The sequence below is a fragment of the Rhipicephalus sanguineus genome, chromosome 1, assembly GCF_013339695.2.
Source record: "Rhipicephalus sanguineus isolate Rsan-2018 chromosome 1, BIME_Rsan_1.4, whole genome shotgun sequence".
NCBI classification, from domain to species: domain Eukaryota; kingdom Metazoa; phylum Arthropoda; class Arachnida; order Ixodida; family Ixodidae; genus Rhipicephalus; species Rhipicephalus sanguineus.
The window spans coordinates 182,244,743-182,257,891 of NC_051176.1; the positions used below are offsets into that span (position 1 = coordinate 182,244,743).

The window sequence follows — 13,149 nt, forward strand, 5'->3', positions numbered from 1 at the left end:
CCAGAAACGACCTTTCATGAGGTCCGCGTTGCCGCGGCCGCCGCCTGGGAAGCCGGCGTCAGGCGGGCAGCTGTTGGGAGCGGCGGCGGCAAAGCGACCACGTGATCCACCGCGACCAGCTTTCTTCGTTCTAGCCCTTCGCCGCGCAAGCAGCGCCCGGGCTTGGATCCGTGTCGCCTTGCCACAAGCAGTGCAGCGGAAAAGTCCGTGCTCCGGTAAGCCTAACACAGCTCCGGTTCGCCGCCGCTCACCCCCACCCCTCTTCCGAGCGAGGCAGCAGCTGTGCCGACGACGCAGTCAGGTGGCGTGCCGTCGTCGTCCGGCGTCGGTGCTTCTGCGCGTTCTGCGACTCGTCGCAGTGAGCGGCGCACGTATGACTACGACGGCCACGCGGCCCGCTTTACCTGATCCGGCATCACCAGTTGCGTGACAACAACGTGTGCTCTCGAACTTTGCGACTGTCGTCCTCAAGCCCTTGAAGACGCCAAGACGGATTAGGCGACGCACTCGCTGCCGGCCGGCGAGGGACGCCCGCGTACCACCCGGTGAGCAGCCACCTACGTCGATTTCTTCCCCGCCGGCAGCAGCGCGCTCTCGAGAATGAGTCGGCGATCTCATCATTGCCTCATTCTCGCAATCTGTTGTGTACGCAAGTGTTTGATTGCATGCGCCCGGACTATTCTGAATACACGCAAAAGCTTACCGCTGTCTGTGTATGCTATGCCATTCCTGTCACATGCCAACGAAGACAAGAGATTCAGGAATAGCGAAAAAAAAAAAAAGAAAAAGAAGAGCCTACTCAATACTTTATCAGGCATGTGTAAACACCTCTTGAAGCTCGCCGTGCAGGGTGAACTGCCGTGGAGGTCTAAACGCCAACAAATCGTGCGAAATCATGTGTGTGTTTCTTTTTTGCAAGCTTCTGCTGAAATATCACATATTTCTGGTGGGATGAATGGGTTACCGTTCCTCTGAGCTAGCTTTAACAGGAAATACTAAAGAAAAAAAAAACTCGATAAGGAATGAGGCACAGTGCTGCATTTGGGAACTAAAAAGGAAGCTGCGACATCTACACGGGATGTCCCACGCAACCATTAGGTTTTTTTTTTTGTTGTTCTTTAATTAGTACAAATTTCTCGGAGCTATATCGAGTTATTTAACGTAGCAACAAACGCCTTCTGTTTACTCATATCGCTGTTTACATCATGTGCAAAAACACTGTAGTCAAGCCTAGCAAAACATTATCCCATTTCTATTCCGTGTGACAGCTGCTCCTCCTGTCGCAATTGGTGAGAGGCTTCCAAAACATATAAGACCGGTGTTTTGTTATTTTTGTCGTTGTTTCTTCTCGTTTCCTTCGTCGTTTCGCACGGATATGTGAGAGCCCTCTTAAGGAAGCATGGCAGAAGAGATAGAGGGCGCTTTGTCCGATTTAAATTACAGACAAATATGCTCCGCAGCAAATTGGGAACAACGTGCGAATACAAGGCACTGTTGCGGCGAGTGAAAAAAAATGATTAAGCGCAAACAGATCATTCGCAGTAGTTGTTAATACAAAGTATCCTCGCGCAACAGGCCCCGCGATTTTTTTGTTCGGTCGAAATATAGCTCGCTTTAGGCCTCTTGCCCCCCCCCCCCCCCTCTGTCACTACACTCTCCCGCATATACGAGAGCGTGTGACTCCTTCCGTGTGTCTCATAGCCTTCGCCTTAATATTAGATGAGTACTTCTGTTTACTTTGGCTGACAGCATATGTGCAAAGTGCTTATGCCTCATTTCGCGCTCTCGTTTGACATGTGGTGCTCGCGTAGATTACTGGCTCAATAAACCGCTTAGCGGTCACAAATCTGTATGGCCCCTAATATCGAAACGTGTTGTTTCCCTCATTCTTTATTATTATTATTATTATTATTATTATTATTATTATTATTATTATTATTATTATTATTATTATTATTATTATTATTATTATTGAGATGAATCAGTAGCACTCGAGCCAAGGACTAGACTCATTGTCATTAAATATCACCTTATATTTCTGTACGCGAAAAAAAAACGTCATAAAGAGTGCACATTCGTATGTACTGCGCAGCTCTGCGCAATACTTATTGAGCTCTGTGAGCCCTCGTTTACTTCCTTGGCATAAATGGGCTCACATAGCTATCAGCTGTATTGTACACCTCTGCAACATTATGGTCACTAATGGCTCTAACATTTTCAGTGCCTGGGGCATCTTGACCACCTCGGATGGTGTATCAGTGTATTTAGGCTTGCTGTTTCAACGTACAACAGTCTAGTTAAACTCAAACACCCACACACACGCAAAAAAAAACTATACTGTAATAATAATAATATGTAGGGTTTAACGTCCCAAAACCACGATAGGATTATGAGAGACGCCGTAGTGGAGGGCTCCGGAAATTTCGACCACCTGGGGTTGTTTAACGTGCACCTAAATCTAAGTACACGGGCCTCAAACATTTTCGCCTCCATCGAAAATGCAGCCGCCGCTGCCGCGATTCGAGCCCGTGACCTTGGGGTCAGCAGTCGAGCGCCATAAGCACTAGACCACCGTGGCGCGGCACAAAATATACTCTCAACTAGATCAAAATTAAAGGAAAGCAATACAAAGGTGTTCGTCGGCTGAACTCTCTTCATGTCTTTAAGTTTTCAAAGAAGGCACAGTAGAATAGTATTTTAATCTCTAACCTCAGAACCATGATAGAGGAAAACGTGCGTTGCCATTAAGCCCATACAGCCAGAGAACGTGGCAGTGTCATCGAACTATATCTGGCCTGTTCCCCTTCAATCCCACAAATGGCGCTACTCTGACAAAAACGATTCTACTGGTGTCATAGCTTTTCTTCATTTTGTCTTCATCAAAATAATAAAGCGGCGCAACCCTTCCATTTCCAAGACTACAGCTTAACTTCCCTAAAGTTTATTGGCCCATTAAGAAGACGTGCAAATATGCTACATCATGGCAGGAGGAGTGCTCACCGAAGTACTATTTCTTTTTAAATGAAACAGCATGAAAATAATGCTAATATAGTTTGTTATTAGCATTCCGCGTCGCTGAGTTAGCAATCCTTACCCGGCTCAGCTGCCATGGTTCTCAAATATTGCTCAGATGGGACATTAGGCGGTGAGCATTGCTATGGGCTATTTATGAATGTATCACATGCATGTTCTATTCGAATAAAATTTTAACACACTTCGCTCCAACATTATTTGATATCGTAGTGGCACCATATGAGGCGACCGTTTCTATCCGAGAATACTTTGTCGTATTTTTACCCTGTCAAAGCTGAAGTCCGCGCGAATTTTTGATGTAGCTTTAAACAGCGTTAAACACAGAAGCTGACGGGCACACAATACTGCCTTTGAAAGTTCATTTCGATGACGCACGACCGTTTATGCTCCCATTAACCTTGAGTACACGATAACAACCTATTTATTCCTAACGCTTCGTTTAGGAAAGTGCCCTCCATAAATGAGGTGTGCTCTCAAGAACTTGCTTTTATCGCATATACCATAAGGACATCGTTTTGTATTAATGGTAAACATGTTGTTCATCATTCGCAAACGATTTGGCATTCTACTTTATTCAAGTGACGTTTCGCGCTCTTTCGTTCATATTCTGTTTGTTCGCGAAACTTAGTAAACGCACATTCCTGGAATGTAGACTCCGAGCTGAAAAACATAGCGACGACGAGGCACGTATCGGCGAAGTGCGGCTGGTGGTCGCGTTTCTTATCACACAAGGCTGCTTGTGTATATACCACAGAGAAGCGAAGAGCCGTTGGGGTCGAGCACATGAAGCTTCGTATGTTCTTCACATCATGCAACCGACCTCGCACCACTGCAAAAATTAAGAGGCTTTATTACTTAGCCTGAGTCAGCACACTGCTGGACACGCGAACTCTGGGCCTCCTAACTTGTATGAGGCATTTCGCCTACGTGTTTAGATGGAAGATAGGTGTTTCGTTTGTTTTACCGTGCGTATAGCATATACGCGTAAACGGGCGGACCGAAAAAATAATTATAGCTGCTGCGAGACACATGTTCCGACTACTCTTGTTTCGTGGCAGGTCTGTCATATGAGCGGTGGGAACCAGGCCGTTAGCCTGAACACTGCCGCGAAGGGATTTATAAGAAAAGAAAGAAAAACAGAAAAAAAAGCAGAATGGCTTCCAGTGAGGTCACGCACTAGTTAAAAAAATACCCTCTGCCCCTATGAACAAGGCACTGCATGAAGTACGCGACGAGCCGCTCTAAAATTGCAGAATTTTTCGCGCCACAAGTGCGTCAGTCTGGAGTTTCACGTTCCATTGAAGACACGTGCAAAACAGCTGCTTTATGCGCAATCCTGCGAGCGCAGGTGTCTTTGCGAAGGGCTTCAAGTCGACTCGCTCCCGCTAACGTTCACGGCTGTGTCTTGAATTTTTTTTCACCATAGAGTCACCATTCATAGACTTTAATTATTAGTTAAATGGCACACGCTCAGCGAAAAGCTCACCGAAGAGCTAAAAATGCTTAGTCGCAGAGGTTATATATATATATATACAGAAAACGAATGCTGCGGAGGCGTCGGTCATGATTGACGATGAAATGAATTTTCGCGGTGCAGTGGCTCCCTTGTTAGCTTCAGACTGCCTTTCCTGTCTGGTAGTTACTGACGAACAACTCACTCTTTCGAAGTGCACAACTTAGAATAAAAAGGCAGCGCTAGGTTTTCCATTTTTCAGTGATATGTCCTCTAAAAAAAAAGGGCTTGCTGCAGGTATAGCACCAGCCGGAAGTACTTCTATGCACTTATCAGATATTCCGAACCAGTGTGTCGGAACGGAACGAAAACCAAAAACGAAAAACACAAAAAAACGGCATTTTTGACCGGAACGAAAACGTAACCGAAACTTTATCTATTATTTCGTTCCGGAGTGAAACCGAAACTTTTTTAATCGTTTTTCGGTTCACGAGAAAACTTGGCAATCCGGAACAACTGAGGTCATGCAACATGAGCAGTTATGCATATCTCAAGGTACAGTATTAGCGCGTACCTCAGGCAGGAATTCCAAAGCAAAGATATGTTGAAATTGTGCGAAAAACGAAAACATTGCCAACCAGAGATGTTTATATTAACGCAAGTGGAGTTTTGCGTGCCTGTCATGCAGGCCAGCGTGGAGAGGGCATTCTCAGCGCTGAAGTATGTTCTATTTTTATGATTACTTTAACTTCAAATTTTTGCACACAAATAAAAACCGTTACGGAACATTTTTTTTTTTTTTCGTTTCGGAACAGAAACGGAACGGAACTTTTTGTGGTGGAACGAAACTAAAACCGAAACGAAAAACATTTCGTTCCGACATTCTGTTCCGAACTGACGAATCCTTTTATTCGTGCTTATTAATATCCAAATTTTCAAATAAGCAAGAATGGTTTATCATTGCACAACTGTGCATTTGGACCGCGGTACCGAATACACAAAGAATTTTGTACGCTACATCGGTTTGCATTAACAGGCTTTGCCAATCTTGGTAGTGAGCATGATTGATAGCTTTGAATTAAAAAAAACGCAAGTGGCTTGCACATACCGAAGACCTATAGCCTGCTTTCGATGTTCGCTCGAACCCTGGCGGCTTGAATACGCGAGCGGAAAACAATCCTGTTACGTTTGTTAATGTAAAGCTCTGTAGTACAGTTGAAACTCGATCTAACGAAACCCGATTTTACAATTTCCCAGTATAAAGAAGACATTTCCGTTCCCCGGCAGCTCCCCTTAGGTTCAATGCTGTAATCCACTCGGATTAACGAAACTATCATGACACCAAACCCAGTTTAACGAAGCCTTTCCGAAAATAATTGAGTTAGAAATATGGTGATTTATTTCTCATTCTGAGACAGACGGGTTTTTCTTCGGTCGTACGCGCTGACGCTGTCGCGCAAAAACATCTAGCCACCCTAATCCAACACTTCCTAGTAAAAAAATCGGCGAAGCTTGCACTAAGCGGCGCAAGGCTCGAAACAGCGAAACTAGGCGATTCTGAAGACAAATCTAGTTGCTTCTAGGTTGTTTCTAGGCGGCCTTAGCTAGGTGATGCAGGTTGTTTCTAGGTTGCTCCTTGGTCGTTACTAGGCTTTAGCTAGGCGATGCTAGGTTGTTTCTACGTTGATTCTCAGCGCAGAGAGGTTCGAGTTAAACCACAAACAGTCACAGACACGATACGGATGTCCGAACTCCAGAGACAGAAACTCGCGCTGCTAAAACCAAGCGTTCGCACTTCTCATAGACCTACGGGCGCGTCATCGTTGGCGTAGGCCTTCCATTGCTTCGGGGCCTCCTCGCAGCCGTTGTACGCACTCGGGGTCTTCGGCTCGCCACCGTCGTTTCGCAGCCATTTGTTGTTGGGCTAACTGTTGCCTTCTTCATTTTAAATGCCAAGTATTTCTTAGCGAACCCAAGGCACTTTGAGCGTTTCTATCTACGTATTATCTGTCTGTCTAGCCGCCTGTATACGTCTTAGTTCTCTCGTGATCGCCTCCTTAACTTGGTGTAGGCCAAAATTGGCATAGGAAGATAAGAGGATTTGAGTAATATGACTGTGTGAAGCTTAGAATAACAGAATAACAGAGAGCTGAGTTAGTTGGTAAGTATTCATTCTAAAAAGACAGGGCGTGCAAACACGGACACAAGAAAGAAGTCAGGACACCACAAACGCCGACTAACAACTGAAGAGACGCACAAAGAAAGAAGGCACGAAAACTTATCTGCGCATGCCCATGCAACAGGCGAACCTGTCAATCCGGCACGCGTGGCGGTCTACGTGGAAGATAACTGTTAAGGCATTTTATTTCATCTTTATGCAAGTTAATCGACGGTTGGCTCACGCATGCGCTACCACTATTCTCGATATTCAACAAATAGGTGCCTCAGAATAATGCAATACAATTTCTAGACATTTCCTGAACGTTCCAGAAGAACCACGTGTGCTGGCAGTATTCTCCTAGATCTTCTAAACCGCTGTTAAATTTTTCGTCGAAGCACTCGAAGGTTGTAAAAAACGGCATCGCCATGTCTTGCCTTAAGTCAGCCCTCACGAAGTCGTGTGAGCACAAAATCAGTGATAGCTTTAACGCACATGTTACACGTCTTTTAGATGGGTATCCTCGTGATGCAGTGGCCACGGTCGCTGAACGTTTAAAGAAGTCTATTGTGTTAAGTCCGAGCATGGTTGCAGAAAGCGATAGGAAGAAACGTGTCGTAGGTATTCCGTACATTCATTGCATATCTCACAGGCTAAAGAACGTAGGAAATTGATACGGCGTTAATGTTGTTTTCACGGCTGCAATAAGCTAGGTAAGATTTGTGCCGCTGTGCAGAGGAAGAATGAGCGAGTAAAAGACAAGAAGCGGACCGATATTTGTTTCGTAAAACACACCAACAAATTCACTGATTGCCGTACGAGTGTGGTGTATAAGGTCCCTTTCAGCTGCGGCCGCTTCTACGTAGGACAGACGGGCCGATGCATCAACCAGAGATTGTTGGAACATAAGAGATCGCTAACAGGAGGCTCACCTTCTAACATAGGCGTGCGCACAGGGGGGGGGGGGGGGCGGCCGCCCCCCCTAATCACCTAAGAGGGGGGACGCAAAATCTGCCCCGTACATTGACCCTTCTAGTCACCTAAGAGGGGGGACGCAAAATCTGCCCCGTACATTGACCCTTCTATTCACCTAAGAGGGGGGGGGGGGGGCGCAAAATCTGCCCATACATTGAATTAGTAAAGGGAGAGGGCGCTGCGATAAACCTTGAACCTCGCCCCCCCCCCCCCCCCTGATGGGGAACCCTGCGCACGCCTATGCCTTCTAATCTATCTTTGCATTGTCGAGATTGTAAGTGCACGCCAAAATTCGATGAATGCGCATTGTTGTACCGGCATAGAAATGAAGAAACGCGCCTGATGATTGAAGCATGGCATATCGAAAATAGTGGTAGCGCATGCGTGAGCCAACCGTCGATTAACTTGCATAAAGGTGAAATGAAATGCCTTAACAGTTATCTTCCACGTAGACCGCCACGCGTGCCGGATTGACAGGTTCGCCTGTTGCATGGGCATGCGCAGATAAGTTTTCGTGCCTTCTTTCTTTTCAGCCGTTGTGCGTCTCTTCAGTTGTTAGTCGGCGTTTGTGGTGTCCTGACTTCTTTCTTGCGTCCGTGTTTGCACGCCCTGTCTTTTTAGAATGACTTTGTGGTCATGACATAAATAACATGAAAATCCTGTCACGTACGTCGTCAAAGCCTTTCCTCCAGACACGTGTGGTACACACCCGTTTACCACGGACCGCAGTGTGCTGGTATGCTCCACAGGTGACTCACAGTTTATATCTACTCAGGAACGCGGCGAGAACAGACATTAGTAACTTAAATGTGAAAGCGTTAAGAAAAACCGACATCGGCAGCGTTGACCCAACGAATGCAAAGAATAAAAATTAGGCTCCCAGCAGGAAACGAACCCAAGCATTCTGCTTGGCAGTCAGGTATTCTACCACAGAGCCACGCAAGGTCTAGAAACTGCTTTGTAAAAACACTCTATGCACGCGTAATGTCTGTGCAGTGTCAATTGTGGTTGCAGTGCTGGCTTTCTTATTTTATAACAAAGCAATAAACACTACATATCTACTCTTACGTTACAGGCATCATGTCAGGCTAACGTGAATTGTGGTTCCAGTGTTGCCTCCGCTTTTATAGCAGTCTTTACATTTGTATTCCTATGATTAAGCAATATATATTCAAGCGTTGATCGACCCCAGAGGAATACGCTAACGAAAATTACTTATGATATCCACATCATCACACTGTAATCTGCTCTTCGTTTCGATCATAGTGACGTATGTGCTCTAACGTGAGTGTTGACGTTGCGTCAGACCATAAGCTACCCTTTAAATGCCAGAGTTGTCGACGTGCCTGGTAAGCCCACGACGTGTACACAACTACGACACTTACAAAAACACGTCGAGCCACCTCCTAACGCTTGGATCAAAGCCAAAAAATGCAGCATAGAACTACTCGCTGACTGCTTCGCATGTAACCGACTCCCACAAGGCGTGGGATCTACCGAATTTTTTAGTGGACCTGAGGTGAGTAGTGGGATTTACCCAATTTATGTGGCACGTACTCGTTTATGATGACGATAGTTATTTGGTTCGTCGGACAAGGAACGATTTGCTAAACGGCTTCGCTGTTAAAGAAAGAGGGCCTCCGCTCGACGGGATGACGTCACGTAGGTCAGATCGTCCTAGAAGTTGGCTTCACCTCACCCGTTCACTGCATATAAGCGGTGCGTTGTCGCAAAATAAAATTAAATTCGCTGCCTCGTGTTACGCTCCAAATAAACGTTTATTCTCTCTCTCTCGCTCGTGTTACGCGTAGAAGCTAACTAAAATGCCGCGTCTACAGTTGCGCACGCAGTTAGGCTGGGGAAACCTGTCACAGTTTATAGCCTCGCGCCTTACGGAGGCGCTTTGCTTATACATGTTCGAAATCGTTTTCTGTATGAATTTAGCTAATCCTGTTTTCAATTATTGCGTTGGCTGCGATTTCAAGAAAATGAAGAGCATGTAGAAGTGCAGTGTGTAGAAAGCACTGAATATTTATTTATAGCCACATCGAAAGAAAATTCAAAACACGCACTTTCGTACACTACCTTATTTCGGCTGCATGCTTTGTCATCATCCTTGCTGTTAGAGAGGAATACAACACTGACGGTTGATCAAGCGCGGATTTTCCGCCTGTAGCAAACGGCATTTACGCTTGTAAAGTTCATTTCTTCATGGTCTTTATGATCCTGCACAGGCAGTTGAAGTGCCTTTTAGAGTGCCTCAGCTTCTCGGCGTGGCCATTTTTTCCTTTGGCCTCCACGTGCAGCTGTCTTGCGACGAGGAATATACGCAGGGCAGTCTGGGAAAATGCATGCTATGGCGCTAGGCTTTACCCTTTTCAGCTTAGCGGACACTTCGATCACACGCCCTGCGGTTCCTCACAAACCTGTAAAGAAAATCATCCAGTGTAACATAGTCACAGAAAACACAGGAGAAAACAAACTTAACAGTGCGTTGAGTTCGCTAATATCCAGAAGAAACACAGGGGCCACACAAAGGTGGAAGAGAACAAATCAAGAATGATAGGAGAAACTGGAGCCGGCCAACATTTCGACTGGAAGAAGTGGGAGAAAATGTTTTTTTTTCGCAGCTGGCTTGCGGAGTTAGTTGAGCAAATATTTTCTGGAAAGGCTGAGTGATGCTTACAAACAAAGCTTTTTCGCGTAAACTTTTGCGTGGCAGCCCTCCGCTGACTCGAATTCGGCACCTGTTCTGTTGCAATTCACGCCAGCACTACTCTAGATAACCAAAAAAAAGCTGGTAGGCTTCACACTATCCATGCAAAAAGTGTTCTCTCCTGTGACTGCAAGACTGCGCGAAACTGCAGTAAAAACATCCTTAAAAAACAGTCATATAATAATACAGAACAGTATTAACTCGTCATTGCATTTTGGGAATTTTATTTATTGATTGATAAGCATCTTCTTTACAAAGTTTTGGGGCCATTTCCGTGACTAGCGCCGCCAGTCGCGTCGTCTTTCTCTCCGTGCAGCGTCCACACTCGGGGGGCGAACCTCCTGGTCGTCGCGAAGCCTGCTTCTGCGCTTTCCAAGAGCCTACAAAGACGGCTGATGGACTAAATGTCGGATAGACGTCCGAAAATACAAGCGCGACATATCTCCACGGAGCCAATTATGTACCAGTGTGCTTTGTTGATAGGAAGTTCTCCCTTGAGACGGCTTTCGGCCTCGCGTCCCTTTGAGCCGGAGCTAAGGGAAACCTGAACACAGGGCTTGTAGGCTCTCTAGGGTCGTTGGATCGGCAGTTAGGCCCGGAGCAGCATCGTGACATCTTGAAGCGTTCTTTCTGGCAAATTGTAAACAGCGCAACCAGGGTTCAACGGTGGGGCCAAAGCACTCAATATTGGTGGAACGGCTTGCTCAGAACATACGTGCCCATCTAACGCAATGCACGCCCCGCCACGGTGGTCTAGTGGTTATAGCGTTCGACTGCTGACCCGAAGGCCGCGGGATCGAATTCCGGTCGCAGCAGCTGCATTTTCGATGGAGGCGAAAATGTTTGAGGCCACAGTACTTAGGTTTAGGTGCTCGTTAAAGAAGCCCAAGCGGTCAAAATTTCCGGAGCCTCCACTACGGCGTCTCTCATAATCATATCGTGGTTTTGGGACCTTAAACCCCAACTATTATTATAGTTTTATTTTGACGGGGCTTCACGCCGCGCCTATATGCACGGATCAACGGACTTAACACTCGGTAGCGCTCTTACTTACCAAATGGCGGTAGCGGCGCACGTGGCTTATTGTACCTGTACCTGTAAATGCTCCCACGGGAACACTGCAGTTGCATTCTTTATTTAATGGTTTATACGACAGATAGCACTGATTGTCTCCTCGTAACTTTCTTGCTTGGCCTGCTCGCATGATCACTGCGTTCGTCATTCCCGTGTTTACATATCGGCAGCCTCTCATACGTTCACGTGACCATCTACCTGACTGTTGACCGCCCGGGTTGCATGTCCGGGCCGCCCTTGCGGGCGTTTCACACGCGCAGGTGCAGGTTATCGGCAAATTCAATGCCACAGTAGCTTTTGGGTGTCGCTGCGTTACTGTATTAAATTTCGAAGGACCGAAAAATCTTTTTCGCGATTTTACGAATTTCCCGATTTAACGAAATAATTCGAGCGCAGTCGCCACTTCGTTAAATCGAGTTTCAACTGTACTACAGAATGCGCCTGTCCAGTGAAAAAATAAACATGGTTGATTCCCCCTCATAGGAATCGGTATAACACGAAAGTGGACCGTGTCTTCACAGGAGTATAGTTGATTGTTCATTGTACATTGATGTATGAGAGATTGCACTATGCCTATGGGTGTTTGGCAGCTATAGCACCGTTGTGCGTGAATGCACCCACGTTGACGCCCTGTGGCACATCTCCATCCCGACGACTAACGTCCATGATCTTGACCTGAACCTTGTGGTCGCTGAAGTAGTTAGCATGCACCCGGACACAGCATAGGGTCATAGGGTGAATCCCACGCAAAGATGGCATCAACAAGCACGTAATGAACATTGGTAAACTATAGTCGGTAGTAACCGACTGCGTATTAGGTCGTATTAAGCCACTTGGAAAAAACTCGCAGGGTTCCATATGCACTACCCCGGTTTGCTACCCTGTACTTGGGAAGGGAAAAGGCGATTTGAAAGAATGAAAGAGAAAAAGAAGAGTCTGTGACAACACACTTGTCATAAAACTCACAGGGTCCCTTATGTACTCACATAAGACGACTGGTTGGTTGGCTGTTTGTTCCTTGGCAACCTGGCGCAACCCACTGCGGGGGATAGGCCATGAAATGGGCGGCACCTTATTTTAGAGATCAAATGGTTTTACATTTCAAATATGTTTACAAAACAATATTTAAAGAAAAACTTAATCTAATAGTCAAGGCTAAAAAAACAAAAAATGAAGCCAATATGAATGACAAATAAAGTGAAATTAAATAAACTTAACAATCAATTCGATTTGTCTCCCGTAGAAAATCGTGTACGGCTTCGAAAACTTTCCTGTGGCTGTGGCCCAATTCGATTGCAGCAAAGGAAAGAACTACCGGAAGGGATAAATTTAAGCCCATCCTTGGGAGGGGTTCCTCTAGCAGTCTTTTTTTTTACGTTTGAACAATCTGCATGTTATAAAGAAATGGTGTAGAGATTCACTCTCGTTGCAGTGGAGGCATAAATGTGACTGTGATAGACCAGACCTGTGCAGGTAAAAGTTCAGTGGGGGAGCTCGGCATCGTAGTCTGGTGATAGAGACTTCTGCCCTTCTGGTGGAGCACCATCGATTTTTCCACGAAAAGTCAAGGTGAAGGAATTCGGATGTTGACAAAGGAGATTTAGCAAGGTCAACCGACGTGGCAAACTTTTCAAATCGCGCCGTAGAGACAAAGGCCAACGTCGGTAAAAAAGAAATTATGGGACCATCGCGTGATGCTACTGCAAGTGCGTCCGCACACTCATTGAGGGTTAAACCTTT

At 46.0% G+C, this 13,149-nt stretch overlaps 1 protein-coding gene across 2 annotated transcripts in view; it reads left to right on the plus strand.

Annotated features, from left to right (window-relative positions):
• Positions 1-202: 202 nt before the first annotated feature.
• The window catches only part of LOC119403407 (uncharacterized), a 714,971-nt gene continuing 702,024 nt past the window's right edge, over positions 203-13,149 (plus strand). For both annotated transcript variants that reach the window (XM_037670349.2, XM_037670353.2), the window contains exon 1: positions 203-545. The gene's annotated coding sequence lies outside the window, so the exon portion shown is untranslated. The remainder of the gene's footprint in view (positions 546-13,149) is intronic.